A 13,462-nucleotide genomic window follows, 5' to 3' on the forward strand; every position below is an offset into this window, starting at 1 on the left:
GTTTCTTGTAAACAGCAGAATGTTGGATCCTGTTTTCGTATCCAATCTCTTAGCCTGTGCCTTTTTATAGGTGAGTTGAGCCCATTGACATTAAGTGATATTAATGACAAGTGGTTGTTAATTTAATATTTGTTTATTTTAAAACAATCTTTTATCATTTTTGCATACCAACACTAGTTCCCAATCCCTCCCCTCTTCCCATTCCTCTCACCTTACACTCACCCCATCTCCTACCTACTCCTCAGAGAAGGTAAGGCTTCCCATGGAGAGTCAAAAAGTCTATCATACTACCCTGAGGCAGAACCAAGGCCCTCTCCCAAACAAGGCATCTCTCTAAAGAGAATGGACCCCCCAAAAAAAGTTCATGTACTAAAGATAAATCCTGATTCCCACAGTGGTCCCACAGACACACAGTGGTCACCCACATTCAGAGGGTCTAGTTTGGATCTATGAAGGCTCCCCCATTGTCAGTCTAGAGTCAGTGAGCTACTACTAGCTCAGATCAGCTGTCTATGTGGGTATCCCCATCATGGGCTTGACCCCTTTGTTCATATTTTCACTCTTTCCTCTCTTGGACTCTGGGAGCTCAGTTCAACTCTCAATTGTTGATCACTGCATCTGATTCTATCAGTGGCTGGACGAAGGTTTTATGATAATAATTAAGGCAGTCATCAATCTGATTACAGGGAAAGGTCAGTAAAGGTACCCTCTCCACTATTACTTTGAGACTTTGCTTAGTCTTGTAGATTTCTGGGAATTTCCCTACTGCCAGTTTTCTTGCTACCCTCATAATCAAAGGGCTATAATCATAATGGATCCCTCAATGGAGATGTATCTTCCCTTGCTCTTGCTCTTTATCTTTCCCCCTTCTTGAGCATCCCTTTCCCTCATGCTTTCCTCCTCCTTTCTGCCTCCACTTCTGTCATTCCACCCATGCTCCCCATTTTCCCAGGAAATCTTGTCTATTTGCTCTTTCCAGGGGGAAGCATGTATGCCACTCTTAGGTGTCTCCTTGTTACCCAGCTTCTCTTTGGTCATCCTTTATATCTAGTAACCCAGACCCAGAAAGACAAACATGGTATGTACTCACTCACAAGTTGAAATCAGTGAGCTTCTTAAGAGTTTGGGATACATGAAGAGACACTGTTTCAAAACAAGCAAACAAAACAAAAATAAATAACAAAACCAAAAAACTAAGGAAGATGAAGAGTCATATGTGGTGACATATATTACTATTTCCATGGCCTGGGATGATCCCTGGGACCTGGTGTTCAGTTAGCCTAGCCAACTATTTGAGTTCCAAGCCAGGGAGACAGTGTGTCCAAGGCAGACTGTGCCTAAGGAATGCCTCTTGGAATTGTTCTCTTGATTCCCTAGTCAAGCACACACACGCCTACAAAGATTTACAAATGTACAACTGAACACATACACCTACACATGAGAACGAAAGGTCATTTTTAGAGCAAAGGTGTGACATATGAAAAATGTAAAAGGAAGGCCAGAGACTTGGTAGCCTTGAAGAGTTAGTATAAACATCTCTCACTAAAACATCTTCTCAGTTGTTTATATGGAATTGAAATAGTATAAAGGAAGCTACTAGATATTTTGAAACTCACACATGGTGGATCCCAAGTCTAATTTCACGTTGAATCATCTACATGCTATAGTTAAAAGCTCCTAGATCTAATGTTCCTTCAGATCCTAAGAAAAATACATCATTAAAAGTCTGTGGAAAGAGATCAGCTTAGCTGCCATTTTCCATGGCATTAACTTGAAGAGCAGCTCATTTCCATGTAACTTCACAGGCCCTGTAGATATTTTAGATTAATTTTAATGCATGCTAAATAATTGCAGTCTGAAATGGCATTTTTTAATTCTTTTTTTTATAATCTGCAAAGACATTTTTTTTAAACAGAACACCAAACTGTCATTTTTTCCCAGGAAAATATTTCAATTCAGTTTTTAACTAGGTAGATAATTGTACAATTGAAAGAGGGGGCTCTCTATCAGTCAGCCCATTATAGACTAAGGCTGAATGAGCTCTAAGGATACAGGTCTTAGAACAGTTCATTTTAACTCTCTGGCTCTGAAGATAATCCTGCATATAAAACATAAACTGTTTGCCTTCATCTCAGATAAAGACTACATAGGTCAGTCAGATGAATGTCAATAGCATGTCTCATTATCTTGTGACAGCTACATTTCTTAAAAAATAAAAAGATATCTCAAGTCATCTTTGACCTATGATTAGCAACTTGTGAAGGACACTCTTTCCACTTTCAAAAGGACACAAGGGCTGCAGAGATGGTTTATTTTGTAAAAGTGCCCACTTCACAATAATGAGCATTGGAGCTCAATTTTCCAGAACTCATGTAAAAGCCAGTTTGGTGAGGAAGTCTGTTTGCCAGCCCAGTATGAGGAAAGCCTAGACTAGAGATCTTCAGAGCAAGCTAACTGGGTTGGGTTAAGAAATCACACATCTTTGTTTAATGTGGGGAGCAATTGAGGAAGAGACCTGTTGTCCATTTCCAGTCTCTACAAGCATATTCAATTGATGTGCACCCACACACAGGTACACATGCTTATACATGCGCACCACATACACACGTTACCCTATTTGTCACATTTCTCTATCGCAATGGTTCTTAACCTGTGGGTCTTGATCCCTTTTGGGACTGAAGAACCCTTTCATAGGGGTCACCCAAGACCATCACAAAACATTATGATTCATAACAGTAACAAAACTATTTATGAATTAGCAGAAAGAATAATTTTATGATTAGAGGTCACCACAACATGAGAAACTGTAAAAACTTGCAACAATAAAAAATGTGAGAACCACTGCTTTAGAACCAGTGGTCTTATTGTGCATATACACACACATATATAACATATATGTGTATGCATTGCATATTACATAGATAATATATGTGTTGTTTATATGTGTGTGTGTGTATGTGTGTGTTACATATATGTATGTAAAAAAAAAAGAAGAGAATACTAAGAACCTGTAATTGTTCCATGCTTGAGGACAAAAGCCTCAGTAGGCAATTAGTCTCTATAGGCTATCTCTTACCACCTGGAAGCATGAGGGATAAAAAAGCAATTGATCAGTCATCAGCAAACCCTGTATTTCCCTGGCATATCAAAAGGTTACTGCAGAGTCCCTAGTTTCCAGACCGTGATGAAAGTTTAGCAATTCTGGCTTTGCTATCAGGGAAGGAATCAGCAGCCTCAGCAGGGGAATTAACTCAGAAAAAAGAGGGAAGGCCAAGTAAACAAAGGCATTGTCCTTCTTTCTATAGCTCCAATTACCTGCACTATTGTAAGTCTCCACTCCCAATTCAGACTGCTTCCCCTCCCCCCCTGAATAAAGGCAAACTGTACTTTTAAGTGAAATGCCCTACTCAGGTGATTCTAATTTCTGGCAAGTTGACATTCAAATCCACCAGAATATACATAAAATGGGCACAGGCATGAAGCAACATGGTGTGAGTCTGGGAAAATAAGGTAGATCTTACTAGGATGCTTTAAATTCAAATGATAATGTATCTACTATGTACCTAAATGGTTAAGGAATATTTAAATTATATTTATCAAAACCAAAATTGTTCTGATTATTTGGAAAGAAAGCAGAACACTTATATCAACACAGAGATGCTGGAGCAAACAGTTTATTCTCAACTTTAGGTTCAGAAGAGAGCATCTATATTCTCTACCAGTAACCCAAAGCTACCAGTGAGATTTAGTGAGGCCATGGTGGTAGGCAACCAACTTTCACTGAGCTATAATGAGAGAAGGCAGTCTCATGGTCAGTCCATATTTTAGAGTAGAATTCAGGTTACCTAATAGCTTTTGACACTTAACTTTGGGCCTTAGTGCCATTTTTAAAAAATAAGTAAAAATCTCTTTCACAGTATATCAGCTATGCACATAAGGTTAAATAGATATAGAGAATTGTTAAAGGGAGAAAAGATAATCTGGAAGCTTTGTTTCTGTAGAAAATATAAGGCGAGGCTATAACTGATAGAAATATCTGGCTTTATATGACACATAACAGTTGGCATAGCTATAGGGAAATGGACTAGAGATGGCATGCTCAAGGTTTGCTGTTCTACATATATGTTCCCATCTTTGCCATGACTGATGAGGAAATACTTTAGTATATGATGCATGTAAACAAGGGAGAGAATTTGGGTCTAGTTTGAGAATTTATTGAGACCTAATATCATAATATATACTAAAATAATGGCTGGAAAGTAGTTCAGCAGAAGAATGTCTGTCTAGGGTGTCCAGCCCCTAGTCATAATACCCAATACCAGAAAAGAAAGTGAAAAAAAGAAAGGAAAGGAAAAGAAGAAAGACATCAAAATTAAAATGAAAATTATATTTCCTCTGAGTTGAGAAACTACAGTGCTACATGAATCCAATATGGTAGACTTGATGTCCAGGCTATATTCTGAGTTGAGGATCAGAAAGACAATTGTGGTTGAGGTCCACAGGGACAAAGATCAAAAGGAAAAGTGTGGTTGAGGACCACAGGGACAAAGGAATTAAAAGTCATTGTCATGATTTTAATGCCCAATCCTCTGGTTAACCTCTTTGAAGAGTATTAGGAAGGCAGACATGAGAAATCTGTCATTATTACAATCAAGAAAAGTGCTGTGTAGTAATTCCATGATACTTGAGTTGAAGAGTAAGGGAGATATACAGAACTGAGAAAACAGACAAAAACTAGACAAACAAGTCAGCAATGATTGGAGCAAGAAAAAAAAAGTTCCTTTAATTCATCCAGAGAGAAAGAGAAGAATAAGGAAACCTATGATAGACATGCTGTTTGAGATACCCACCCACAGTTCTTCAAGAATGGCATATCTAGAGGATTTGAGAGTCCTGAAGGAAAAGCTGGCAAACTATTATGTAGAAACATTAATCACCAAATATTGTTTGGTGCCTTGTATTATTGAAAGATGTTTAGTTTATGACAGCTAAACTCTCATGAGTAAAATGAATGCCCTTGTAAGAGCCCAAAAGAGACTGGAGAAACCACTGAGTGTGGAGGAGGGATTATCGTGTAAGCATGGGAACTTAACCTCAAATTCTCACTCACGAAGAAAACCTTGTATGGAAGTGTTGACTGAAGTTATTTGTTCCACCAGATCCCACAGCCCTTTAGCCCCCCAAAATCACACAAAGGTCTACATTAGTTATAAACTGATTGGTCCAATATCTCAAGCTCTTCTTATTAACTAATTCTTACAACTTAATACTAGTCCATAATTCTTGTCAATGTTGGCCACGTGGCTTGGTACCTTTTTCAGCAAGGCAGTCACATCTTGCTTCCTCTCTGGTTGGGTCATAACTGCAGAATGAACTTTCCTCTTCCCAGAATTCTCCTGTTCTTGCCACTCTCCCTCTACTTCCTTGCCTGGTTGTCTTCTGAATACTTCATGCCTGGTTGTCCCGCCTATACTTCCTGCCTGACTACTGACCAATCAGGATTTTATTATACAATTGACCATTGTCCCAACTGTGTCTTAAATAAAATTATTTTAAATCTTACTAAATCAATTTACAGGTAAACATTAATAATGGCTGACTAGTTAAAACTTTAAAAATTAAATATTGAGTATGCTAGTTTTAGGATTACAGAATAGTCTTGAGAGAAAGAATTCTGAGATTTGGAGAAAGGACAAGATTAATATATAAAGAGGAATTATTCATGTTTAAATGTATTCATGAAGCATATACTTGTTAGACTTTCTTCTTTCCAGGTGAGTAAATAATATGGAAGGCTAAACCTTTATTCTGTTTAAAACTTTAATTCTTCTAAAGTTTAATTCTTCTAAAGTTTAATTCTTCTAAAGGTCAGATTTTATCTCAATGACCTAACGTCACATTATAACATGATGAAATAGTTTGACCTGCCCTTCCTTGTGTCACTAAACCCACTGCTTCTTGAGTCTGACTTCTCATGGGCTCCTATGTCTTACACCCTGCTGTGACCTAGTGACTCTCCGTGTGACTATAAAAGGAAGCATTTTTGCCTCTTTCACTGTAGTGGCACCAATTCAGAAGCTAAAGTGTTCTTTGCTTGAGATGCGCTGCTCTCATTCTAGCTGTTTGTTTGAAGCCCCTGCTGTCCCACATAGATGTCCTCAGTGCTAGCAGGAGTTACCAATATTAGCTCCCTTTCAGTATGCCCTCTGCTCAAATCCCTGCCGCAGCTATGTGGAATTGGTCTGTCTCTCTCTTCTGAGATAGTAGAATTGAGGTTACTTGACCTGCTCTGACCCCAGAATTGGGGAAAATAGAAAGGATTTACTTTAAACAGTATGGCACTAGTTTTTCTTCAAATCATTTTTAAAGTTCATTTGGCTACATTTTGTGTTTGTTAAAGTACGCCCTTCATAATACAATTAATTAATTTACCTCTCAACATTTTCATTAAGTACATGTTTTGTTTATTTTCACTTAAATGCAGCAACTGTGATACAAAGACATGAGGCACCTCTGAGGTCAGGGAGTTATTGGCCCTAACCTCAAACAGCATACAATGGTTTGTCCCACATGTTAAGTCTCAACAGAAGTAAAGAGGAGCAGGGAAGACTGAGGTCCAAAGTCAGAGCCTGATGTTCACCAACATGTGGTTATGTGATTATTAGGCTTCTGACACCTGAGCAGAGAGTCCACTAATTTCTTTAGTTTACTTATGGGTGGACTACCTTGCCATCTGACAAAGAGGTTAGCTTTATTTGTGTTTCATGTTATTTATTTGCTCTTTATTATTTATGTATTATTTATGTATTTTATATTACATTCAATTGAACCTGAGGTCTCCTTCATGCTAGCCATACCCTTGATTAATGAGTCAATCTCAGCCCTGTCCCCTATTCCAGATTCTTTGTTCTGAAATAATGTTTCAAAGTTGCCCAGATTCCCCTGCTCAACCCATTGGGCAGCTGAGTCTTGACTCAAGGAACTTCTCAGAACCAGGTAGGGAGAGCTATAGGTACCTTCTGGTCAGATTCCAGGAGAGGCAATTTCTTGTCCCCTAATTTGATTCTCAGTAGCTCAGCTATGCTGTATTTTCTGAGTTATTTATTGCTGGGATGCAAGTATCTTTTCAGGATCCCCCAGAACTCCGTTAAGACCCTCCTGAGACCTACCACCTAAAGACTCCTGATGATGCATCTAGCATCCGCTCTCTTCTCCTACAGGATTTACCTGGCAGTGGTTCCTAAGATCTGGAATGAGACAGACATTAACAGTATTGTGCACATTTTTGCATGACAGACACTAGCACCAAATCTCCACCATTCTGGTTAATAGGGACTTAGACATTCCCTGGAGAGCACAATGAAAAGCACCATTTTCTTTAGAAAAGCCAGCCTGGCTATTTTACTTAAACTCCCTAAATAGGAAACTGATAACATGGTGCTTTGAATAAAACCTTTGATCCTTTTTTTGTGTTGAATTCTCTGTTAAGTCTCATATCATCTTGTAATAAAGTTAATTGCTGTTTTAAATCAAGTAAAGCTTTCAGTATCTGTGCACTTGATTTTCTGACCAACAGGTTCAACAAAGGGAGAGCCTTGAACAGCAGGGCTTTCTGTTGGACCTCGGATTAGGTCCAAACCACAACCAAACACTTGTTTTCACAGAGAGATTCTTTACTAAGTGAAGAATAAAAGTCATCGTGGCTGTTTTCTGACTCAGAGGTTGTTTTTGTTTTTGTTTTTTTCTGAATGCTGAGTCAGAAAACAACAGCAAATGACTTCATAGGGGTAATTTTTAAAAGGAAAAAAAAGGGGGAGATATAAGTTAGAATGGGCTAGGGTGCAGTAGTAAAGGACATAGGGGAGAAAGGAAAATAGAGAAGGTATTTGTCATGGAGGGACAAAGGACTGTCTCTGGACAGGGGCACACAGATATGGCACATGAGCAAATGGCAGATCATAAAAGTGGAGGGGGAAATCTTTCATTAGGTTGGTGTGTTCAATTTCAATTGGGCATGTTAATTAGGTGAACTAAAGGGGCCTCTTGACTGTTGGACTTCAATACTTTTATAGCTAGATTTTAATAGTCTGCCTCAAGAGGGGAATTGGACAAATAAGGAAATAGACCTTGGTGGCTAGCTTTAGGAATGTAATCTAAAAAATTTTTTAGCAAGACCGAGAGAATGGGAGAGAAGGTCAAGGACTTCCTTAGCCACATGTTCGAGCGGGCCAGAGTCCCTTCATTATAGAGAATAATAAAAAGCCAGAATGAATGTAGATATTACCTTGCAAAAGACAGTGGCTTATAATTATAGTAAACATGAAAAGGTATAGGAAAATTAGATATACATTTTTATTTTGAAAATAGGAAGGTATTTCTTTTGAGAATCCTAAATTAAGTTAAGGATGCTGGAATGATTTGGTGGTTTTGGGAGCTGACAACATTAAGATGTTTATAATTTTAAAATTAATTTAGTGTGTCCCTTACAAGCATTCAATATTTCTCTCAAAATTGTAGGTCCCTGAAAATAATCAGATAGATATTTAGCAAGCACATTTCCTTATGATTCATTTTGAAAATAACTTTTATGAGTGCAAAGAAAACGCCTTTGTAAACTCATTTTTTTTTTTTCCTTTTTCACAGGCTGCAGCCAAGAGAAAATGAATAGTGTCTTTGAGATATCCACAAACATTGGGTGCGGATGAGCAAGCTTACTCTGAAAGACAGAGTTTTTTCTATTTGCTGGATTAAACCCGTTCTTAACAAAGGCTGTCCCCAGCCCTGTCCTTCCCACTGTCTTACTGATGCACCAGATGCTAGAATCATTTCCTGTTCCTTCTGCAAATATCCAGGCTTTCTGTACTGCTGCTCTTTCTCCTCTCCTTCTGGGACTTGAGAATAGTTGACTCTGAAACACACCCAGAATTTCTGTCTCTCCTCCCAGCCCAGCACAAAGAAGCATATTGAGACTTAGGATCTTGTCAGAAGGAGCCATCTGCAAAATGTCCTTTCAATGAAGGCCCTAGACTAGAATAAAAGGTCAAGGTGGAGTCTATGTGTGAAGCTACATTGGATTTTAGCAGCACATTCTAACCGAGGAACGTCAATCATACACATGATATTTGGATCAAGTATTATATGTATCCTAGACATATTTACTGATGAGTGCCTGAGTAAACCAAAAATAACAGTGAAGAAAAATCATTTCACAATCCCCTTTAAGTTATTTTGTAGAGAATTTCATGCTTTCTAGTTTTGGTCAGAAGCCAGATCTCTTGTGTAATGCCAGGATCAATGTAAACACGAATCTTTACCACACCAAACAGGCAAAGAAATGAATCTACAATAACAAATCACAGGTAGTATTTCTGTATAAGTTGGATGTTATGTGTGTAACAAACATACAGATTTAGATGTGGCTGTACATTTAGGTGAGTTTTATTTTACTTTTTAGTTACAGGATTTAAATGAAAGTTAACCCCCATCCATAGATTTTTATCTTTCCTTACACAATTTAAATCACATGGAATTTTAGGAATTATGTACAATGTTCTGGGTACATAAGACATGCAGTATATACATTCAAGTTTCACCAATTACTAATTTGCAACGTATATCAAGATAAACCTTAGAGAGAAGAAAAAGAGACAGAGAGAGAAAAAAACAGAGACAGAGACAGGGAGACAAAAAGAGTCCATGAAAGTTAAAGGCAATTGCATATGCAAGGCTCTTTGTTGCTCCTTACTAAGTGTTAAATGAACGCAACATGTTATATTGCATTTTAATTTTTTCATACATAAAATTGCTGAGATGGAAATAAATAAGTTGGTAAGCATAAACATGGATATGTTAAATAATACCCATTTTTAATGAAGAAGTTAGTGAGTCTCCCACCTTTTCTGCTATAATTTGTAGAAATGAATAAATCCCTTTACCTATTGTTTCAAAACTAAGTAGTGGAGTCAGGAAGTTAATCAAATCATTGCTATAGACTATAGGATGTATAGATTGGTGTATTCATAAAAGATAGTGGATATGGGGGGTGCAATAAGTTCACATGTACCTCAAACTGGTATTTGGAGAATTTTTGAAGGGTGAGTAGAAGCTTCCAATATAATTATGTATGTGAAAAAAAATGTGAAATAAAAGACTCTCTTACAGTTGTCTAAGGAAATTTGATAAGTATATAAATTTCAGAAGACAAAAATTTGTGCACTTCAAGTGTGGATTCATCAAATAGTTCAGTCGTAGATCTGCTTCCTAGCATATAGGAGGCTCTGAGTTCTATAGGAAGCAGGAGCGGCAGAGAAGGGAGGGGTATGTAGCAGAGATGAGGATGGACAGAGGAAGGATAAAGGGAAATAAAGGAAAAGCAAAGAAAGATGAAAGGTGTAGGAAAGAAGAGAGGGAATGAAGAAGGAAAAAATGAGGAAGATCAGTTTGGAATCATAGTATGGTTGGAATAAATTTCAAATTACATCTTATTCACTAATTAGTATGTGTTTATGCATACATCACACATAGACATATACACATGCAAATATCTGTAGGCATTTAGACATAGATACCTATAAATTTGAATATATACCTACAATTACAGCCTTTTAATGAGTCAGTAATCTTATCCACACTGAAATCTCCTCTCTGAGAATGATCTATGCACAATGAACTATAGAAAAGTCTCTGTATTTATGTACTTTCCAGGATCCATTATCCTACCTTCAAATATCACCCCATCTGACCTTAGGAAATAATCCATTTCCACTTATGGCTATGTTCTTTGATGGTATTGTGTACTTTTATTGGCACAGTTTATTCTCTGGACCACCATGATCAGAATAAAGAATGTTTCCAATATGATGATTTATATTATGGAGAAGCTTACTAATTAATAGATACATATAAGCTGATACCAAAGAACCTTGTTTCTTCCTATTTTCTCTGTAAGCACTGGCTGATCATTTACACCAGCTTTGGAAACTAGACCTTCAGAAAGGCAGTAGGCATGTTGAAAAGGGACAATGACAATGTCCATCTTCTTGCTGCAGCTGTCACTGCACGTCCAAGTCTCAAGAAGCTCTATGTAGGGGTTAGGCAAGCCCAGGGGATAAGGGTCATGTAAGAAAAAAGTCACAATCATTAAAACCTTAATTGTTATTAAAATGAGTTGCATATTTACCTTAGCCAATTATCTCCCAGACTTTTTAATCCAATGTAAATTGAGTTATCAATCATTTAGAATGTAAAGAATTATGAATAACAAGCATCATTGCCATTTCTTGACAAATAATTGTGATTTTTTTGTAAATCTGTCACCTTTGGAATCAACATTTTTGTTTTATCAGTATCAAATGTGACTATTTTTAAATTTTTACTAAATTCTATCCCTAATGCACAATATGAGGACCATCCAAGAAGCATCATCCTTAGATCTCAGGAGTTGGAGTTTCATACTTCCTTCTGTCTGTGACCACAATGCTTCCTTTCTCATTTCCATAGTTGTTGACTGAGTTTTCTGTCCTACCCAGTTCCTGCAGTCATGAAGTCCCAAAGAAATCACACAGAGGTCTACATTAACTATAAACTGATTAGCCCATTAGCTCAGGTTTCTTATTAGCTCTTATAATGTATATTAGCCCATTATTGTTGTCCATAATAGCCACACGGCTTGGTACCTTTTTCAGCAAGGCTGTCACATCTTGCTTCTTCTGTGGCTGGGCAAGGACTGTGTCCTCTTCCCAGAATTCTCCTGTTCTCCATGACCCACCTCTACTTCCTGTCTGGTTGTTCTGCCTATATATACTTCCTGCCTGGCTACTGGCCAATCAACATTGATTTAAAATATAATTGACAGAATACAGACCATGGTCCCACATCACATAGTTATCTCTTTGGCTGAGAAATTCAATTTTTATTCCCTTGGATCTTCCAATGACTTTCTCTCTTTTGGTTTCCTAAGGTTTTGTTAGCTTTGTTTAGATTTATGTTTCAATTGTGCACATCTAACATTCATAGCAGACTCTTCCAATGACTTTCTCTCTTTTGGTTTCCTAAGGTTTTGTTAGCTTTGTTTTAGATTTTTGTTTCAATTGTGCACATCTAACATTCATAGCAGACTCTCATTCTGTGCTTTTGGTCTCCACAAGCTGACATGCAGCTTGTGATGATGGCTATCTCTGGGCATCATCATACCCAAGGATAGAATGGTTGAACATACTACATTATTCTTTTTTCACAGACTGGAAGGAGCATTCTGACGTACAGTTGAAATGCCCATAAGATTGAAAAAGAAGAAATCCAATTAGCTGTAATTGTTGTACTGCATGGATGTGTTGCCTTCTCATTGGCAGATGGAAGCTAATCTGTCATGGAAATGATGAGTTAACTTTCCAACCTGGACATATTCTTCTCCCATTTTCTTCACCATACTTCTTTTCCCCAAGTGTAGCATATAAAAGCTATCCTGGGTTATTGCTTTTTCATATGAAGATAAATTTCCTCTTTTGACAACTATGAAGAATTATGTTGGGATTTTATGGGGATTGTGTTGAATCTATAAATTGCTTTTGGTAAGATTGCCATTTTGGCTATGTTAATCCTAATTATCCATGAACGATTGTTTTTTTTAAGTAAAGAAATTATAAATTACAAACAAGATTAAACAAAAAAAATATGTGCCTTTATTCTCTGTTTTCATTCTGTAGGTGCTATCAACAAACATTGATGAGGATCTGGTTCTCAGTTACTAAGCAGGCTTATTAGTAGACAATTGCGACTTGCTACCTCAAAAGCCATGTTTCATCCTCTTTAAACTTTCTGTGCTTTAGCCCATCTGTTTTCCATTGAAGTTGTATATATAAACATGCATAATGTTAGTGATTTGCCATTCCTCTTGCTTCTTTTAAATCATTTATTTGCATCAATATGTAGCTTCAGAGAAAATAACACATTGGCTAAAAAATTTGCAAATCAGTTCTCTAATTAAACTCTAGCCTTATATTTTTCTCCTTGATTTTGAACCTATTTTGTTCAGTGACTGTAGAATGGTCCAGCCCAGGCTATGCCATCCACATTAATGGGAATTGTTGCCTGCACAGTTATAACTGTTCATTGGTTTCAAGCAGTGTGTTTGACTTCCATGTCCTTGAAACTATGAAATAATATTCCTATAGTCCAATTTCTACTGTTTGTACTCTAAATAGAAGGCCGTATGAAACTGAGATTATGGGTGCTTTTATAAATCTGGGGATAAAATCAGTCTAACAAGAACAGTTTCAAAAGCAGAACCAGGAAACATAATTGGTACTTTGAGATAGAGGCTGATGTGACATTTTCTTGAACGTACTTTAATACTTATACATATTTAAATTAAAATGGCAACCTCCTGGCATTCAAACTAACAAGCCATTTGTCATTCATCTAGAGGGATGTCTATCTTACAAATGAGATGTCGTATCACAGA

This window comes from Microtus ochrogaster, chromosome 5 (assembly GCF_000317375.1).
Source record: "Microtus ochrogaster isolate Prairie Vole_2 chromosome 5, MicOch1.0, whole genome shotgun sequence".
Classification (NCBI taxonomy): domain Eukaryota; kingdom Metazoa; phylum Chordata; class Mammalia; order Rodentia; family Cricetidae; genus Microtus; species Microtus ochrogaster.